Genomic DNA, 17,144 nt, shown 5'->3' with positions numbered 1-17,144 from the left:
GGGGCCTATATACTCCATTTCAGCTGCACATTCATAGTTATCCCTGGAAGAAGAGGAAATATTGAGTTCCTCGAACACCTTCTGCTTTGAAAAACTGAACTGGCTGGGGTTAGGGATCAGGGACCACGACTCAACCCCAAAACTTTGGGTTTCAGAAACTGCAGATGATCCCTCTGAGATCTGATCATGGAGCCTTCCAGGGGGATATTCCACCTTACTCATCCCCCCACCCCTAAAATAACCTAGTACAGTACTTGGCACCCAGTAGGCGATCATTTGTCTAGTGGATTTTAAGCATCCTCTTTTTTCCTCATTAGAGGACAATCAAGTCCATCACCATGTTATGCATCTTCTGCCAGCTTAAATTTAGCTCTGATCTCAGTAGTTAGTAAAACAGGGGAAAGAATGGGGCCCTAACATCCTGCGAGTGGAGCTATGCAAGGCGGTGTGAGGAAGGGAGGCGAGGGCGGCAGAGGGTGCTAATACTCCCACCTCAGCTCATCTCCTCCCTCAGCAAACGTTCAGTCCCCGCCCTCTCTCTCCATTCCGGACCCCCACCCGGGAGGTCGGAGGGCAGCGAGGGTGAGGCGGTGGCAGGGTTCTGTCACGCTCACTCCCTGCTGCTTTTCCCGTCTCCGACCTCCTAGCATCTCCTCCCTTATCCCCAGTTGGGTTTTGGAGGCGATTCCCCTTTAGTGACTGAGCCGACTACATCTGGACGATCGGCGCTTTGCCTCTCGCACGTCTTTGTCTCCTCCTTCTGCTAAGCTCCCGGGCCCGGCGTAGGGTCTGCAGCAGCCGCCGCAGCAGCTGGAGCCAAACCGTGCCCTGCACCGGCGCCCGGGGCCGCGCCCGCGCTGGGTGGAGGCGCGGGAGGACGCCAGCGGAGCCACTCACCGCCCGCCCCGCGTCCCGCGCTCCAGCCGCGGCGCAGCAACGCCGCCGCCGCGGCCGAGAAATCACACCGCCCAGCACGCCGGGTCCGGGGTGGGCAGCCGGGCTAGCAGCCGGGTGCAGATAGCGGCCGCCGCAGCTCTGGCAGCGCGCACACCCCCAGGCACACGCACCCAACGCCTCCTCCCTGCGCCACGAGGATGGAGCAACCACCCCGGCCCGGGACTGGCGCAAGGTAAGGTGCTGCCGCCTGTTGCTTTTCGCAAAGAGCGGTATTGTCCCTCTCTTCCCGGGTGCCTAGGCCGTTCCTACCTGAACAAGTAGAACTATCACACCAGCTCTGAGCTATGTCCAAAACCCCTGTTCCCCTTGGCGCAGACCCTTGGAGAGACCCCTCCTGGCGAGGGGAAGTCGACCCTCTTTGACCCCTTGCAGCCGGCTGCAGTGCAATAGTCTGCAAACTTTTGTGATCCCCCTCCCTGCGCGGTGCTCACCCCATGCCGTGCAAGTTGCACGTCTAGTTCTCTCGTGCGCCTTCCCCACCCTACCCCCCCTTGCCGTATACATCTGCCCATTTCTCTGTGTGTGTTCTTGCCAGTCGACTTTTCACTCCCTGCAGCTCCCGCTAGAGAGGCGAGGGTTTGGGACACAGCAGTGCTCATCCTGCCTGTAGGGGCTGGTTAGGAGCCGAGATGGTGGAATAGGAGAGGTGGGAAGTGGGGGACGGCTGCGGCGACCCCTGAGGCTCTGTCCAGCGCGGCGGGAGTCGGTCCATCCTTGAATATGCCACCCCCAACTCGGTAAAGAAACCCTTGGAGGGGTTGCGGCTGTGCGCTGTGGGAACGGCAAGTGCAGATCCGGGTGGGTGAAGTAAGTGGTTTTGAGGGAAAAGGTTGCCGGTGCGGGTAGAGCAAGCTGAGGGTCGGGGATTGATCTGGTTGAGGGGCGACCAAAATGCTCTGCTGATGTGGGCTGGGAGCCAGCCTCAGTCATCTGATAGGGAGGAAAAGGGATTTGAGTCGGGAGGGCGCTGGCCCGGGTGTGTAAATACAGGTGGGGGAGGGGCTGGGTACTTGGGGAGGCGCAGAGAGGTGGAATGGAGCCCTGGAATGCCGGGGCACCGGGGGACTTGGGGAGGCAGGCTTCTGGGTGACTGGGATGGGGCGATCTTCTCCTCCAGGAGAAACCTCCCGGCGAGATTCTGAATGCGTTGGTGTCTTGGGCGGTGACTGAGTGGTTAGATCATGGACCAGGGATGCTTTTCCTGGCTCTCAGAGGACCTTAGTCCCCTCCTTTCTCCGGCACCGGCTTCTACACCCTTCCATCTCCGCAGCCGGGTCCATAGACCCACGCCCACCTTCCCTGCGGGGCGCTCCTGAATTAAGGATGTCTCCTTAGCCGCAGGGTGGGAAGGGGGTTCCTGGCCCCCAGAGGGAGGCCTGTGTGCAGAGCCCTGTGTGCAGAGTAGGGGGCAATTCCCCAGCGCCAGGTGAGTAGACAGTGATCCGAACTGGTTGGAGGAGAGCGAAGGGGCGGAGGCTGCAGTGGGAGACACATCCCCCACCCCCAGCCCTCCGCAAATCGCACCGGGGCGGAGCGAGGGAGTAGAGGAGCCCCATGCTGAGCCCCGGGGCTCTAGAGCGCAAAGTTGGAGGGCGCGCTGGTCGAGGGAGTGTGGGCATCGGATGAGGGAAGACCCGGCTCCCAGGCCCTGGGACCTTCCCAGAGGCGGATCTGTCCACCTTGCAGCCCCTAGGTAGATCCTTCTGGTTGTTCCAGACGCTTTGGCCGATGCCAGAAAGCGAGGCTCTTTCCTCCTTTGCACCCCGGCAATCTGAAATGGAAGAGCATTTGCGGGAGGGGGCCTGAACTGCTCTTGCAAAGGAGGGACTGCCCCCGGGCACCATTTATTCTGGTGCGGAATATCCTGGGCTGCCAAAGGCCTGGACGCACCTCATTTAACCCTTCTCTCTTGGAGTTGGTGCACGCCCCTCTCCAAGCAGCGCCTTTCGCTGAGAGTCTGGCTCTCGGTTCCTACTGTACCTATAAAAGAATTTGGCGGTTGCGTGGATCTGGAGCCGTATAAAACCTTCTGGTCCTCCTTGTTCAAACCTCCCACGTGCAGGCTTTTGGGGGCACAGCCCTGTCTGCGGTGGCCCTGTAGACGTCTCCTGCTCTCCCGTACCAGCTGGGAGAAAGCAGAGCTCAGCGCAGTCCCCTTTTGGGGGGCCCCACGCCTTGGCCAGATCCTTCCGGAAGAGACGTCGACAGACCAGGGCTCCCGGGAGGAATCTCGAGGTCTGTCCTCCCATGCCGGGGCAGCCCTGGAGCAGCGAGTTCCCTGTAACCCCGCTGCAAGCTTCAGAGCCCCCAAGGAGCGGGAATCCGGATTCCCTCCGAGCAGGCTCCCGGTGCAGCTCCTGAGCACAAGGCCACACCCTCACAGGCCAGGCGTCGGGGGATAGAGCCTTGGCTTCTTCCGAATTCCCTGGATACCTGAGGTAGGACCCCAGAATTAAGTCCCTCACTCGGCAAGATTCGCCCCAGAGCCCGTTTCTTTCTGGAAGCTTATCACCTGGATTTGTGCTCAGGCCACTTCCCTTTGCCTAGAAACAGGTTGGAACATGTCCTTTGAGAACAGTTGAAGGAAGACCAGATCCTCACCAAGGAGGGTTTTTTTCAGGTCGCTGAGCTATTCTGGGGAGACAGGTATTAACCAGCGCCAGCATTTATTGAGCCCTTGCTCTGTGCCAGGCCGTATTCTAGATATTGTATGTGCGCTGTTTTAGTTTCAATCCTCACAACAACCCTGGAAGAAAGTTAAAGTTATTTTTTTTCCATTTTATTGGTGAGGAAACTAAGCCGTGAAGAAATCGTTTGCTCATCATCGTCCACTCAGTAAGTGGCGGGACTGGGTCTTCTCGTGGGTGGAGAACACTGGGAGTGTTGCACGCTCCCAGCCCTATTTGATACTAAAGACCCTCTGTCCACATGGAAGTGTGGGTGAGGCTTCCAGCCCTTTACTCCAGATCCCAGGGCCATGCTGTAAGTGCCAGCCCTTGCCTGTGAACCCCTGTGGCTGTGGCACTGGGGAGACTGATGGTACATCTCACCTCCCCTCAGGGTCTGTTGGGGTGAACGTTGGTTAAGATGGATCCTGGTACTGGAAGCAGATTTATGGAACTGGCTGCTGGCATTGGACTGCTTTTTTGAACTTTTTGGTAGACATTTCCTTTTTAAAGGTGAGGAGAAGTGGAAGGAGGGAATCCAAATGTGAGCAGAGATTTGCTCTGTGGTCCCAAACTGCAGAGACTGTATTCTGCAATGGAGTCCCTTTCTGGTGATTGGATCACAACATAGTAGAGGTAAAGGGATCTCAGATATCAGTCCTCCCAATTCAGAGACTCAGTGATGTAGGGCCATTCAGTGTGTCTCTAGTGTAACTAATATTGGTCAAAATAAACTGTGTTTGTGCCTAAATACATGGTGTTCACTGCTGCTGTTTCTCAGCATATTAAAATTAATTAGGGAAAATTGATTAATTAGGGAAAAGCTTATTTGTTAAAAAATAGACCATTTTACTAATTTTTCATAAATGCCTCCATCAGTATAACCAGAAAAAGTTACTATCATATAATTGATAAACCACCACAAATGTACCTTGTTTGCAAATGATTGCAGTAGAATACTCATAAGCCCTCAAATCAACAAAAATCTACTTAGCTTTTAGACTATTCTAAATAAAGATTACATAGATTCGCAACTATTTTGGCAAACTTCCGTTATGTAGATCTGTCCTGTCCCACCCCCAGGTATTTGTGAAAATAAGAAAAGATGTAGTACATCAGAGAGAAAAATCCTTTTGAATCCAATGAGATGATTTGGTATTATTTCTTCTGGATTTCTGACCGTTGGGTGAAATGTTAGGCTGATGTAAATCTGAGGCAAAATATTATCTTTCCAGTGGCTATACTTGGGGCTCAGAAAGGGGGGAAATAGTTCTTTGCCAATTTCTTAACCACTGAGCCCCTTTAAGAAAGGGGACTTTCTCCATAAGCATAGGGATTCCATGTACTCTTAGGCCTTCTTGTAGGACAGAATTCTGATGTCTAAGAACATCCCATGTCTTTTCTCTGTAGCTACAGTACCAAGATGTCCTTCCGCTGGAGACAAACCCACAAAAAGTCATCTGGCATAATTAGAGAGGGGGACTGGGAAAAAGCCTGTTTCTTAGAATCACATCAAGGGGGTAAGAGTTGCAGGCAGATGGTGGAAACTTGGTGCATTTGTGTCACCTGGAACAGGATTTTCGTCCCTGATGTTGTGACAAGTCAGGACAGAGCCCTCCAGCAGTAACTAGGGGAAGAGGAGGAAGAGGTGAGGGTGAGGGAACAGTGCTGTCATGGAGGCATGGGGTTAGGGGAGATGAGGCTTGGCTGCTAAAGGGATTTGGTGTCACAGGAAGGGCTCTTCTCCCTTCCCCCTCCTTCTCACCACCTCAATCTGCCATCTGTGTCCGGTTGGCTGGTCTGAATGCCAGAGTCCTCAGTTATCTCAAAGAAAGCATTCACTTTCTAGAGAATTCATTAGAAATGAATACTGTTTTTATGTAAGTAGGTGAAAATATGCACAGCTGTCCCACTCTTCAGGGAGAACCATTAAAAATCAGATCACCCCAGAAGGGTAACGTGGGGATGCTGGTTTAGTTGGATTACAACAGTGTTAGAGGAAAAAAAGGTGTGACGCTGAAATTAGGTAAGACAAAATCTAAAAGAAATGGTCTGTCTTTTAGGAACCGCAGAAAGAAAATCTTTTTGCACCCGGCCATATAGCTTGGTTCCCAATTTCTAGCTTTTTCTGGGATTCTAGGAGAGTTAGCCATATCCTCATCCTAATTTTGTGATCCACATCCCCTCTACTTAGTTTACTTCTGTGTGCTGTAGTGTTAAAGTGTCCACATAACATTTCTGATAGGGCAATTCTTTGGGTGTGTGTATATTTTATATTGTGTAAACATGAGTTTGTTGAATGACAATTACTGTTAAGCAATATGCTCTGGGGAAAAGGTTATGAAAAAATTTTATTCAGAAAACAATGAATAAATATGTTTATTCAATACATAATGTGAACTCCAGTTCTCAGTTAGGTATTTAAAAAAATAATCAAGAACCAGAGAATCTGAGCTTGACCTATTTTTAATAACAAGAGGAGCCAAATAATAAGGTTCTATGGAGTTTGAAGAAGACGTTGGCAATGGAGGAAAAATGACCAAGTAGAACCTGAGAAGCTTTATCCTCATGGATTTTATTTTAAATAAAAACATAATATTTTAATCTATATTTAGATTTGAATAACCCATAAAATTAATGAAGTTTGTATTTTATCTACAGATTGTGATTTTGATGAGCTTTGTAGTCTACAAGTGGTTGGGAACCAGGATGGAAGCTCTTATATCTTACATACTAGTTATAGTTATATATGCTTTATAAAAACTTAGGGAATTAATACATCACAACATGTCATATGAAATGGCTATTTTTTTATGAGAATGAAGTTTGCAATCTTCTCAAGCACTTACAGGCTTGGAACATCTATTTTCCCAAAGAGGATAAGTTAACAGTAAGAGCCCTATAATTCATTTAAAATAGATAAATGAGTAAATATTAAAAAGAACCAACATGGTAAAAACATTTCTTTTTTCCTTTAAGAGGATAAATGGACAGATCGGTAAAGTTTGTAAAATTTACGGTTTCATTTTATCCTAAACTGTCTGAGCTACTTTGTATGTTACCACTGGTCCAGTGCAAGCATCACTACACTTTCCGACAATTTTTTAAACAACGATTTGTGCCTTTTATTAGAACTAAAATGGCAACAAATATAAAAAAAATAAAACACTGTGAGTCATTCTCAAACATGGAGTAATACTTCACAAAACAGTTATGTTTTAAAGTACAGATTGGTTTCCTTTTTTTCTTTCTTTTCTTTCTTCTTTCTCCTTCCCTTCCCCTCTCTCTCTCTCTCTCTCTCTCTCTCTCTCTCTCTCTCTCTCTCTTTCTCTCTCTCTCTCTCTCTCCCTCTCCCTCTCCTTTTAGGTCGTTGATAGAATTTTCAGCCTGAATGTAAGTATTCAGTACCTTGCTGGGAGAGGTGGCTCTTTCAGGACAAATATTTCCCCTGGTGGGTTGGGGAGAAGGTACAGGGCACTTGTATGTTTGTCTAAAGCTAAAACACAAAGGTCATGAAGTCACACTGTTTTCCATTCTCGTCTTCTAACCTCAGTTCTGATTTAGAAAGGGATCCTTGTCTAGCTAGGCCTGTGTAGGGCTCATCCTGTGAGCAGTGACTAAGCAGTCCATGCTCCTTTTGCTAGACTGGGAATTTAGGCACTGAGAAGAATCCTGGCCCAGTCTGCTGACCTTCCCTAGGCATCTGGTCATCAGGAAGTATCAAGCAGAAACGTTTTCCACCGTGTCTACAAATTATATTCAAGCTTGGGGTTGCAAAGTTATGTAGCCTCCTGCCATGAAGTGTTTCATAGTCATTTATCTGGGTGGTCAGTTTTGTTTTTTTTTTTTCCTGTGGCTTCTCAAAAACACTTTCTCGAAACGAAATTTGTACCCTTCCCTAATAGAAGGGATAGTGTAGACTCTCAGTGCCCCAAGCATCTGTTACAAAAACCATGAAAGTGGTGTGGTAGACAGGCAGCCATGTCAAGAGAGAGGCAACAGAGAAACAGTAGAGAGTGGGGGTAGAAGAAAAAAGTGAATGGGGGTAAAAGAGGCAGGCCATTAGGGAAAACAAACCCCCAAAGGAAAAGAATCCAGCCATTAGAAGATTAAGAGATAGTTGATAGTAAACTGAAACTGAAGGATGAGAAAAACAAAGGCCTATGAAGATACAGAAAGCTAATGGGAGTGATATAGAAGAAGCCCTGTACTGGGAAAGATAATATTCCTAAAGAATTCCTCATGGTCTAGATAACTCAAAGGCAGCCTAGCTCCTCAGCCAGAGGGTGTGGTTCTCTTTCTCACCTTCCCCTGTCTCTTGCTAATGTGGCTTCTCAGTAAAGAGCCCTTTTCCCAGGCCATGGGCTCTTAGTCTTATTTATGCCATGGTGCCCTTTGGTGGTCTGACAAGTTTCAGGACCTCAGAATGATGTGTTTAAATGAATAAAATGTAGCAATACGATGATAATATACATTTTATTGAGATGATTATATAGAATATATAAAACATTGTGACCTATCCATGTTTTTATAACAAGCTCTAATAATGGGGATGGAATGGCTACCATTCTTTTGAAGTAAGGATGAGCACAAATGCTGTGAGATCACAGTACCAGCTGTATGACGATATGAAGATATCTGATTTATATTGACAAAATTGCTGGTACTGATATTGCATTTGGAGTTTGTGGCCTGCATTTATAATAACATGTAGTGCTAAATTGTTGCTCATTGTTAGCAAGTAAATGCGTGACTTTTTTCCATTTGAGTCAATGGATCCCATGAATTATATTGATAGATGCCTTAGAGGTCTATGACCCTAAGAACCCCAGACTGGGGTAACCATATAATTTACTGTCTACAACTGTGATACTTTTGAGGATGAAAGGAAGCATGGCTGTTACGCTAAGACAATAGATGTGATTTGGGACGGCCTGGGCAAATTGTAACATAGCTCCTGTTAGCAGCTTTTCCCTCTCTGAGATCTTTCTCCCCAAACCAGTTTTCACTTCTTTGGCCCAAGGAATTGGCTTTCTCTGCCCTATTCACAGGGATGGTGGTTGTGGGTACTAACGGGCCTGGGAAGTGGAAAATAATCGTCTTAGCCGAAAGAGGGTCACATGTCAGGGCCACAGCCAGGCTATGGGATGCTTTTGTAAGAACTGAAAAATGGGCTTCATCAGAGCAGCATCAGCCTCTGGCTCCTAGCTGGGTGATCCTTGGCCTGCACTTCAGTTTCCAGTGGCCGTGGTGGCCAGATGCCCTGTAGACTTGGCCAATTTCACCTAAAGTGTGGTTGAATTAGCAAACTATAGTGCGTTTCAGCCAAAAGTTTTACCTTCCCCTCCAACATTTTTTTTTTCTCCCAAAGCAAAGCTGCCACAGTGGCTTTTAAAGGTTTATTGCTGTTCTCTGTCCACTTCCTCATTATCAGGAAATGGCCTCAGTGCTGGTAGGTGGATAGAGACCCATGGGAAAAGGCCAGGATCTAGAGAATTCTTACACTGGGTAATAAGGCTTTGAGTGACAGAGAGGAGACTGTGGTCATGGAGTGTTTCCTAAACAGATAGCTCATATTGTCCTTGTTGGGGGAGGATGACAGGATGTCCCTGCTCTGGATATCGCCATGTTTCTGTCTGTTCTAATTGATGAAATGGAACCTCCTTAGTAGAAGAAAAAGCTCGTTTAAGAAAGCCTTTGACTTTGCAGGATAAAGGCAACATCTCAGAAAACACACTCTTTACGTGCACGTAGGTCGTCTGACTGAGACCCAGGCAACCCGGTTCTAGCTCCAGCTTTGGCCCTAACCAGCTCGGTGGCTTTAGGCTACCTAAGTGGACTGCCCTTCACTCTTCTTCCTCAGGAAGAGGATGATTGGAAGCTAAGAGGTTTCTAAAGCCCCTTCCAGCTCTATGGTCGATAATGTCAAAGATGTGTCTGGGATTGTTTTATTTATACTCCATATGATGGCTTCTCTCTTCAAGCTGGGTCAGGCCCACTGCTTTGCTTAGGCTTTCCAGCCCTTACATGCCACAGACCCAACAATGACAGATGGACACTACAATCCTGAGGGTCTGTGACACCTGGAACACTTCTGGGAGCCTAGAATAAGGGCACGGGAGTCGGGAGGGGGAGGGCAAAATAACTGATAGATAGAGGGCTCGCGTAGGAAAGGAGTGAAATAATTGACCAGTTTCCCTGCAGCAATAACGGTCACGCAGGAAAGATGTAGGAAAGGTGAATTTCTAAAATGTTGATTGTGTACCCATCTTGTGTCCAACTCTTTAAATCCATAAATCACGTCACTCCCTCCTGACAATTTTTAAATTACTCCTGGTTTCGTAGAGGAGGATTACATCGTTGGTATGGTTCAATAGGCCCCTCATCACCCGGTCCTACCTGTCTCTTTATCTGTCATTTTCCTTGGCACACCCTACCCCCCGGTGTGTTAGAGCCGGTGTGTTAGTACTGATTATTGGCAATTGTTCACATGTCTTCTTTCCAGCTCTGCGTTCAGTGATGTTATGTTGGTAGCTTGAAATCAGCTATGGCAGGAGTATTTACACCATAGAAACTAACAGACATTACAAAGCAGTGTTTTGTTTCCTAGAGAGTCTGTTGTTAAAGTTGACCAGCACACAGCACTTCCTCCTCCTCACCAAAAGACTTGCAGTGCCTCCAACAGAATGTGCTCCTTCACATCTCTCTCTGTTTGGCTTGCCATTCCCTATTTCTCGGAGTTCCTCTGTCCCACCCTCCTCTCTCTCTCTTTCTCCTCTTCCCTCCCTCCCTTCTATCTAACTGTCCACCTACCATCCACCCATCTATCCAGAGGTATCAGACTCGGTTCTGATTTCTCTTCTGCTATTTACTAGCTGAGTGAGTGACTCTGGGAAACTTTCCTGACCTTTACTATGCCTCAGTTTGCTCTATGTAGAGCGGGAATAACAATAGGTAGTTGTGAAGCTTACATGTTAACACATATAAGGTGTTTTGAATAGTGTCCGGCACATGTGAAGTATTATCTAAGTCTTTGTTTTTAGGAATGATCACAGCATTATTAATTTTTCACTAGGTGCCCAGCACTGACTATGAACATGTGAAAAGAGGTTCGATAAACCAAGCACAAGAAAATGTTCAAGAGCCTCGAACAAAGCCTGGTTAGTTTTTCCAGAGATACCGGAATTGGCTTCATGGAGCCAGGGGCATTTGAACTGAATCCTGAAAGATTGCTTACCTATACCCATCAAACTGGCACGACGGATAGAGGCGTCCCAGGAGGAAGGAAGTCATGTGAGCATAGACCCGAAAGAGAGAACAGCATGACGTGTTAGAGTTTTGTGTAGCTGAGCAGTAGCTCACAGAGGCAGAGGGAGGGGGTCTTTGATCATATTTGGGTTATGGCAAGATCCACGGGGAAGGGAGCTACACTGTCCTCTTAGCTCTGTCTTTCTGTTGCCTGCAGCAGTCTGAGTCGGACCTTTGGATTTTCCAAAAAAAAGTCAAAAATCCAGATTTTTTTTTATGTGAAAGCTCCTAATGTTTAATGGTGAAATCAATTTATTTAAAAACAAAACACGTCCACAGGCTATCTTCAGCCTCATGCAGAGAAGGGAACTCTAGGTTCCCAAGCTTGTGTAAAGATACGATTTGCAATTGGAATGCCTGATTTTGAATATGATTCTGCCATTAGCTGCATTAACACAGGTGAGAGTTCCTTACGCGCTCTGAGCCCTGGTTTTCTTGTCCTATATACCTTGCTGGGAGGAGCCTTTTGGACCATGGAGATAAAAGCCCTCACAAAGGACCGGACACGCATTAGAATTATTCATAGTCCCTACGTGCTGTGACAGAGCCATACACTCAGTACAGCCCTAAGCCCGATTTGAGTCACCGGAAGATACCTGAAAGTCCTCACCCCCCTTTTTAATTTCAACAATCGATGGGGGGGAGAGAAATGTGAGAATATTGTTCCCCCTTTATTTCTGTTAAAAACATCCCAAGGAGTTTTGCATTCCATTTTGGAAGTCTGTATGTCAGAGATCCAGCTAAGAGTTCTTGATTGCTTCTGCATGGATCCAAGATCACAGGGAAAAGTGGCACTCAGCCTCTGCACGGTGTGTGTTGCTTGTTTCTTTGAGGTGCAGGAGGAATTTCTGAGAAGTCAGCCCCACTGAATGTTAGTCCAGGTCATTTCAAAATCTGTACCTGCATTTGTGTACTTTCTTTTCTTTTGATCCCTTTCCATTCCCGGCTGGCTTTGATCATGGAAGCTTTTAAGGAAATGATCAAACCTTAGAAGACTTGAATTATTTCTAGTTGAGGGGCTGAGCTTGGTGGGTGTTGGCTTCCACACAGCGAAGAGGTAGATGTGCACCCAGCCTACTCCAGCACGCGTGGTTAAAAGCACTGTGTGAGTGCAGCTTTGCAAAAACCTCAGGCTTATTATAATACATTGAGTCTTGGTGTTATTCTGATTTTATATTATCTTTATGTGTTTTGTTGTATTGCCTGATTGAACCTGATCGTGAGAAGCTTCACAGATGCAAGCAGGCCTTGAAGTAAGAATACCTGACTTAAAAAGCCCATCAGTTATGAATTTTGGCCCCACTGCAGAGATATAACCACCTCTGCTTCAGGAGCTTACCTGAGCCTCAGAGTCTAGTTCATTCTCCTTCAAGCCCTAAGCCACCTGGGCCCTGAGGTCTCTGATGCTGCTGTAGCTCTCATTCCCTGTTGGTGTCTGGGGCCCTGTCCCACCAACCACTGCAGGAGCCGACCCCCAGAGAAGCCAAGGTCCCACTCTTCTAAGATGGATTGGAAACACTTAGGTCTGTTGAATGAACATTGTAGGTGAACTAGCACCTTTCACGTTAAAGAGATGTTGAAGCCCTAACTCTTAAGATGATGGTATTTGGGGGAGAGGCCTTTGGGGGGTAATTCGGTTTAGGTGAGGTCGTGAGGGTGGGACCCTCATGATGGGATTTGTGCCCTGATAAGAGACGCAAAAGAGCTTGCTTCCTCTCTTTCCACCCGCACACACAACAGAAAGGCCTTGTGTGGGGGCAGAGTCCCAGAGAGCAGTTTCCAGGCTCTCGGCCTCACGTGGAAAGGTGCCAGCTCGGGTAGTGGATGGCCATCAGCTGTGACTGGGTGGCCATCAGCTGTAACCAGTTAGCCGTTAGCCACTAACATAACTGACATAGCTATGCTAGGGGGTTGGTTGGCAGAGAAGCGGGGAGCGGGAGCTGAGACCCCGCACGATAGCCTGTATGACACCCTGCATGACACCGTGTGAGGACACAGCAGGACATGGCCATCTGCAACCCGAGGACAGAGCCTTCACCCAACATGGACCATACTGGCACGTTGATTTTGGACTTCCAGTCTTCAGAACTGTGAGAACCAAATTCCTTTTCTACCCAGTCTATGGTATTTTGTTATGGCAGCCCAAGCTGAATACTATAGGAGGTGACTGTAGGTTAGCCTGGGCACCTAGCCACCTTGTAAAACATCTCTTTGAGCAAAGATGTGCCTGTTTTTGTACCACTGTATCTGATGTTCACCACCAACCTGGCACACAGTAGGCACTCAATAACAACTTGTTGAATGAATGAATGAATGAACACTAATGAATGAAGTGAAAAACATCCAATTTATAAACAAACATTTGGAAAACAATTCATTCGTGTTGGGGATGTCCTATAATCATGGTTTGAGGTAAAGGAAAAACAAATGTTTTTAGAGTATATTGTGTGTGTGTGTGTGTATATGTGAGTATATAGATATAGATATATATGTATATGTATATCTATGTCTATATATATCTATATATATACACACATATACATATAGATGTATGTATATATTTATCACGAAGCTGTTAACAGCCTGCACTTTTTTTACTAGCTCACCCCATGGAGACATAATGATAGTAAAATAAATACAGTCAGCATGGTTTCCTATTTACCCAGCATGCAAGCGAATGACTGCTTCTAAGCATTTGCAATTTCATCAAGTTCTCCTAGAACTATCCTCCATAAAGTGATGCTGAGTTGGGCTGCTCACCTACCAAAACCTAATTAAGTTTAACAACATAAAAAAGTCACTTATTTATAAGAGAATCATAGCACCTCAATATCGGAAAGGACTTCTGAGGTCCCTTTTCATTTTAAATCCCCAATGGGTAGGTTGCCATAGAAGGATGTGATTTTTCTGAAAATAAATAAATAAAAATGGTGGCTTTAGGGTTCTTTCTGGCTCCTCGTCAGACACTACAAAGAGTTTGCTCTATGGCTTTTGCCATTTGAGAATGGGGAAGCTATTTCCTCAAGATGCTATTCATCTTTATTCATATCTAGGTGCAGATGAGTTCAGAATGTGTGGGTGTGGGATTTGAAGAGTCTGAAGTGCTTAGGTAACAGTTGGCATGCCAGTTGTGTAATGAAGAATATGTATAGGCAATATTAAATTGTGGGCTGAATTTTGTTTTTGCTGTTAAAAAAAAAAAAGAACAAAATTCCTAAAAGCGACAGCGTTGTTTTTACGCCGGCGTGTTTCTCAATGTTGGGACAACAGTGCTGAGAAATATGGGCCTCCAATATGCGTCACTTTCTCTTGCCTAGTGTCATTTTCCTGTGTAAGTACCGCATAGCTTTCTTTTTAAGTGGAAGGTGCTGTAGTGTTTCTAAATATACATTCATATTGTACTCAACTGACAGAGGGAAATAGCTTCAGTAATAACAGGCAAGATTTTAATTCACTTTTCATATTGGAGGTAGGAGAATCAACTGGTTTCTAGCAAAATTAATGGTAATATATTGAGTTACTACTGTGTTTCCCCGAAAATAAGACCTAACCGGAAAATAAGCCCTAGCATGATTTTTCAGGATGACATCCCCTGAACATAAGCCCTAATGCGTCTTTTGGAGCAAAAATTAATAATAAGATCCATTTTTATTTTCGGGGAAACACAGTAGGAAGTTACTGCTTGCTTCCCAGGCTCCAAAACCCCTAAGTCATCATCAACTTCTAGGACTTTCTCACGTGAAATCATGCACTATGACTTCTATGAAAGAGTCATGTTCCTTTCTCTACTGTTTCCTTTATGCTGACAACAATAGGAAAGGAATACAGAGAAACCTTCTTTCTACTCAGTTGTGGGTGGAGTGGGAAGTGTGAGCATGACTGTGACTATTGCGAGGTAACATTTGTGGATTCTACGTGTAGTAGGTATCTCTAGTTAAAAACACATGGATAATTGGGATCCTAGGTTAGTAATATAATGCCTAGGTCAGAGGGTTTTAATTATTTTCTCTTTTGGTAGTCTAAGGAAACCTATGTAACCCTTCTTATTTTTTAAAATGTAAAATTAAGATATTTTAAAAATTTGTTTAAGTTAAATGTAAAAGTTAAATTACATAGGATTACAAAGAACAAAATATTACACAAAACACTGATTCTTACAGAACTTAACACATTTTGCATGACCTATATCACTGCCCAATCTGTCAAATATATATTTTTAAATTACTTTGAATAATACACTTTAATAGTGAACTTATCCATCAGTTGTGTTCAAACTTGCCTGTTCTAGACTTGCAGCCCACGTGCTTATCATATTTCAAAATCTAATGCTAACTTAAGAGAATTTAAAAAAATTCTCATTTGAACTGTCCAGTTTTGCAAAACTGTAACAAATAATTTAAACGGCTGATGTCTTTCCATGTATCCATGAAGAACAAACAAGTGTAGATAGGGAAAACCATAAAGCATCCCCAGATGTCTGGATCACTAGCCGAGAAAATGCACTTGCCCCCTTTTGTGGCTGAATGACTACTAGATGAAACGTTGACCGATAGTTGCCTCTATATATTCTGAGAGGCTATAGTCAGAAGAATTAACTATCATGATTTTAAAGTCATGATGTACATAAATGTTCTTTCAGGATTTCTAGAACAACTGTGTTGTCACATGAAAAACAGCTGCGATTTGAATTGGTGACATCATAGGTACTGATAATAGTAGAGCAGTCTGTTCCTTGCCTTTAAAATGTAAGGAAATACCAAATTCCCATTGGAGATCAGTGGGGAAAAAATTGGAAGAGACCTTTCACAGTTGTGGGTCCCCTGCATTCCAGCCATGGCCACACTGGGGGACCATGCACTCCAAGTTAAAAACCTGTCTCAAGGTGCGAGTCCATACACTTGATAACGAGGGAAATTAAAGCAGTTTTCAGACAGATGAGACCCATAAAAGAGATTATAAAAGAATGTCATTTTCTGTGTGATAATTGATGTAACAGACATGCCAGAATTCAACCTACAGAGCGTGGTTGGCTTTAAAACTGGCCCTTTTGGAGAGAGATGCCGGTGCTTTGATTCAAAATAATGTTGGGTCTTCTTTGAGAGGCAGTGGTATATATTTTGAATATTCTCATTAATATTAATTCTCAAACTGGAATGGGTCTGGTGTTTTGAAATAAGCCAAAGTCATTTAGAGTAAGGCTGCTGAATGCAGAGGGTGAGTAAGGTGTGTAGACACCAGATGGGGACTTGAAAACCCTAAGGCTTCATTTCGGAAGGCCGGGGCTCATCAGCTACCCTGAAGGCATAGTGGGTGAAGGTGGGAAGGGATGAGACCCCGAAAAGATAGCATTTCCAAAATGAGTGTACCACTGGACTCAGCCGACAGTGCTGGGGTTACTGTAAAGGGGCTCTCACTTCCCGCTATAAAGTCACATTCCAGGATGGCTTCAAAATATCTAGTGACAACATTTGGTAGTCCCAGTCTATGCATTTTTAAATAGAACTCACTCTCCCGTAGAAATACGCTAGCTACCTATGTAATTGTAAATTTTCCAGTAACTACATTAAACATGGAAAAAGAAAAAGGTAAAATTAACTTTAATAATACGTTTTATTTAACCCATTGTATCTAAAATGATCACTTTTCTATATAATCAAATTAAAATTTATTGAACTTTTTGTTCATACTGAGTCTTTAAAATCCAGTGTGTATCTTATTCATACAGCACATTGCACTTTGGGTGCTGAATTTTCATCAGAAACATTTGACCTATACTTAGAGTTCATAAAATGTACAGTTGGAAAAACAGATTTACACAATCCAAGTTGTTTCAAATATACGTAAACATTTTCCAATAACTGATTTAAGTGTTAGTTTTCAGGTTTAAATTTATCACAAACAAAATTAAACGTTCAGCCCCTCAGTCTCACTAGCCACATTTCAAGTGCTCGGTAGCCATATGTGACAAGGAGTTCCCAAAAGCATAGACCTGGATTATGTGGGGAAACAACTGGAAAGGGATTCATAGGCACAGTGTGGACACTTAAACTCTCTGGACAAATTAAGGGAAGATGCTTGTCCTTTCAGTTGTTTTGTCCTTTCTATGAATCATTTCTTTCAGTCTGTTAATCCAGTATTTTTCCAAAAGTTCCCTATGTTCTCTTTAGGATTCTTTTATATGACCACCCCCAAAGGGTCTTCTCTTATGTGTAT

The 17,144-nt window shown here is 45.1% G+C and overlaps 1 protein-coding gene across 8 annotated transcripts in view; it reads left to right on the top strand.

Annotated features, from left to right (window-relative positions):
• The first annotated feature begins 553 nt into the window (after window positions 1-553).
• The window catches only part of LRRC3B (leucine rich repeat containing 3B), an 85,902-nt gene continuing 69,311 nt past the window's right edge, over window positions 554-17,144 (top strand). For 2 of the 8 annotated variants that reach the window (XM_033131554.1, XM_033131555.1), the window contains exon 1: window positions 554-1,129. The gene's annotated coding sequence lies outside the window, so the exon portion shown is untranslated. Of the gene's footprint in view, window positions 1,130-1,570; window positions 1,756-3,167; window positions 3,396-10,698; window positions 10,917-17,144 lie in introns of those variants that run through there. The other 6 variants (XM_033131559.1, XM_033131560.1, XM_033131562.1 and 3 more) reach the window with 6 other exon arrangements.

The sequence above is a fragment of the Rhinolophus ferrumequinum genome, chromosome 17 (genome assembly GCF_004115265.2).
Source record: "Rhinolophus ferrumequinum isolate MPI-CBG mRhiFer1 chromosome 17, mRhiFer1_v1.p, whole genome shotgun sequence".
Taxonomy (NCBI): domain Eukaryota; kingdom Metazoa; phylum Chordata; class Mammalia; order Chiroptera; family Rhinolophidae; genus Rhinolophus; species Rhinolophus ferrumequinum.
The sequence above is the reverse complement of the archived record's forward strand: the minus strand, read 5'-3'. Positions and strand labels throughout refer to the sequence as shown.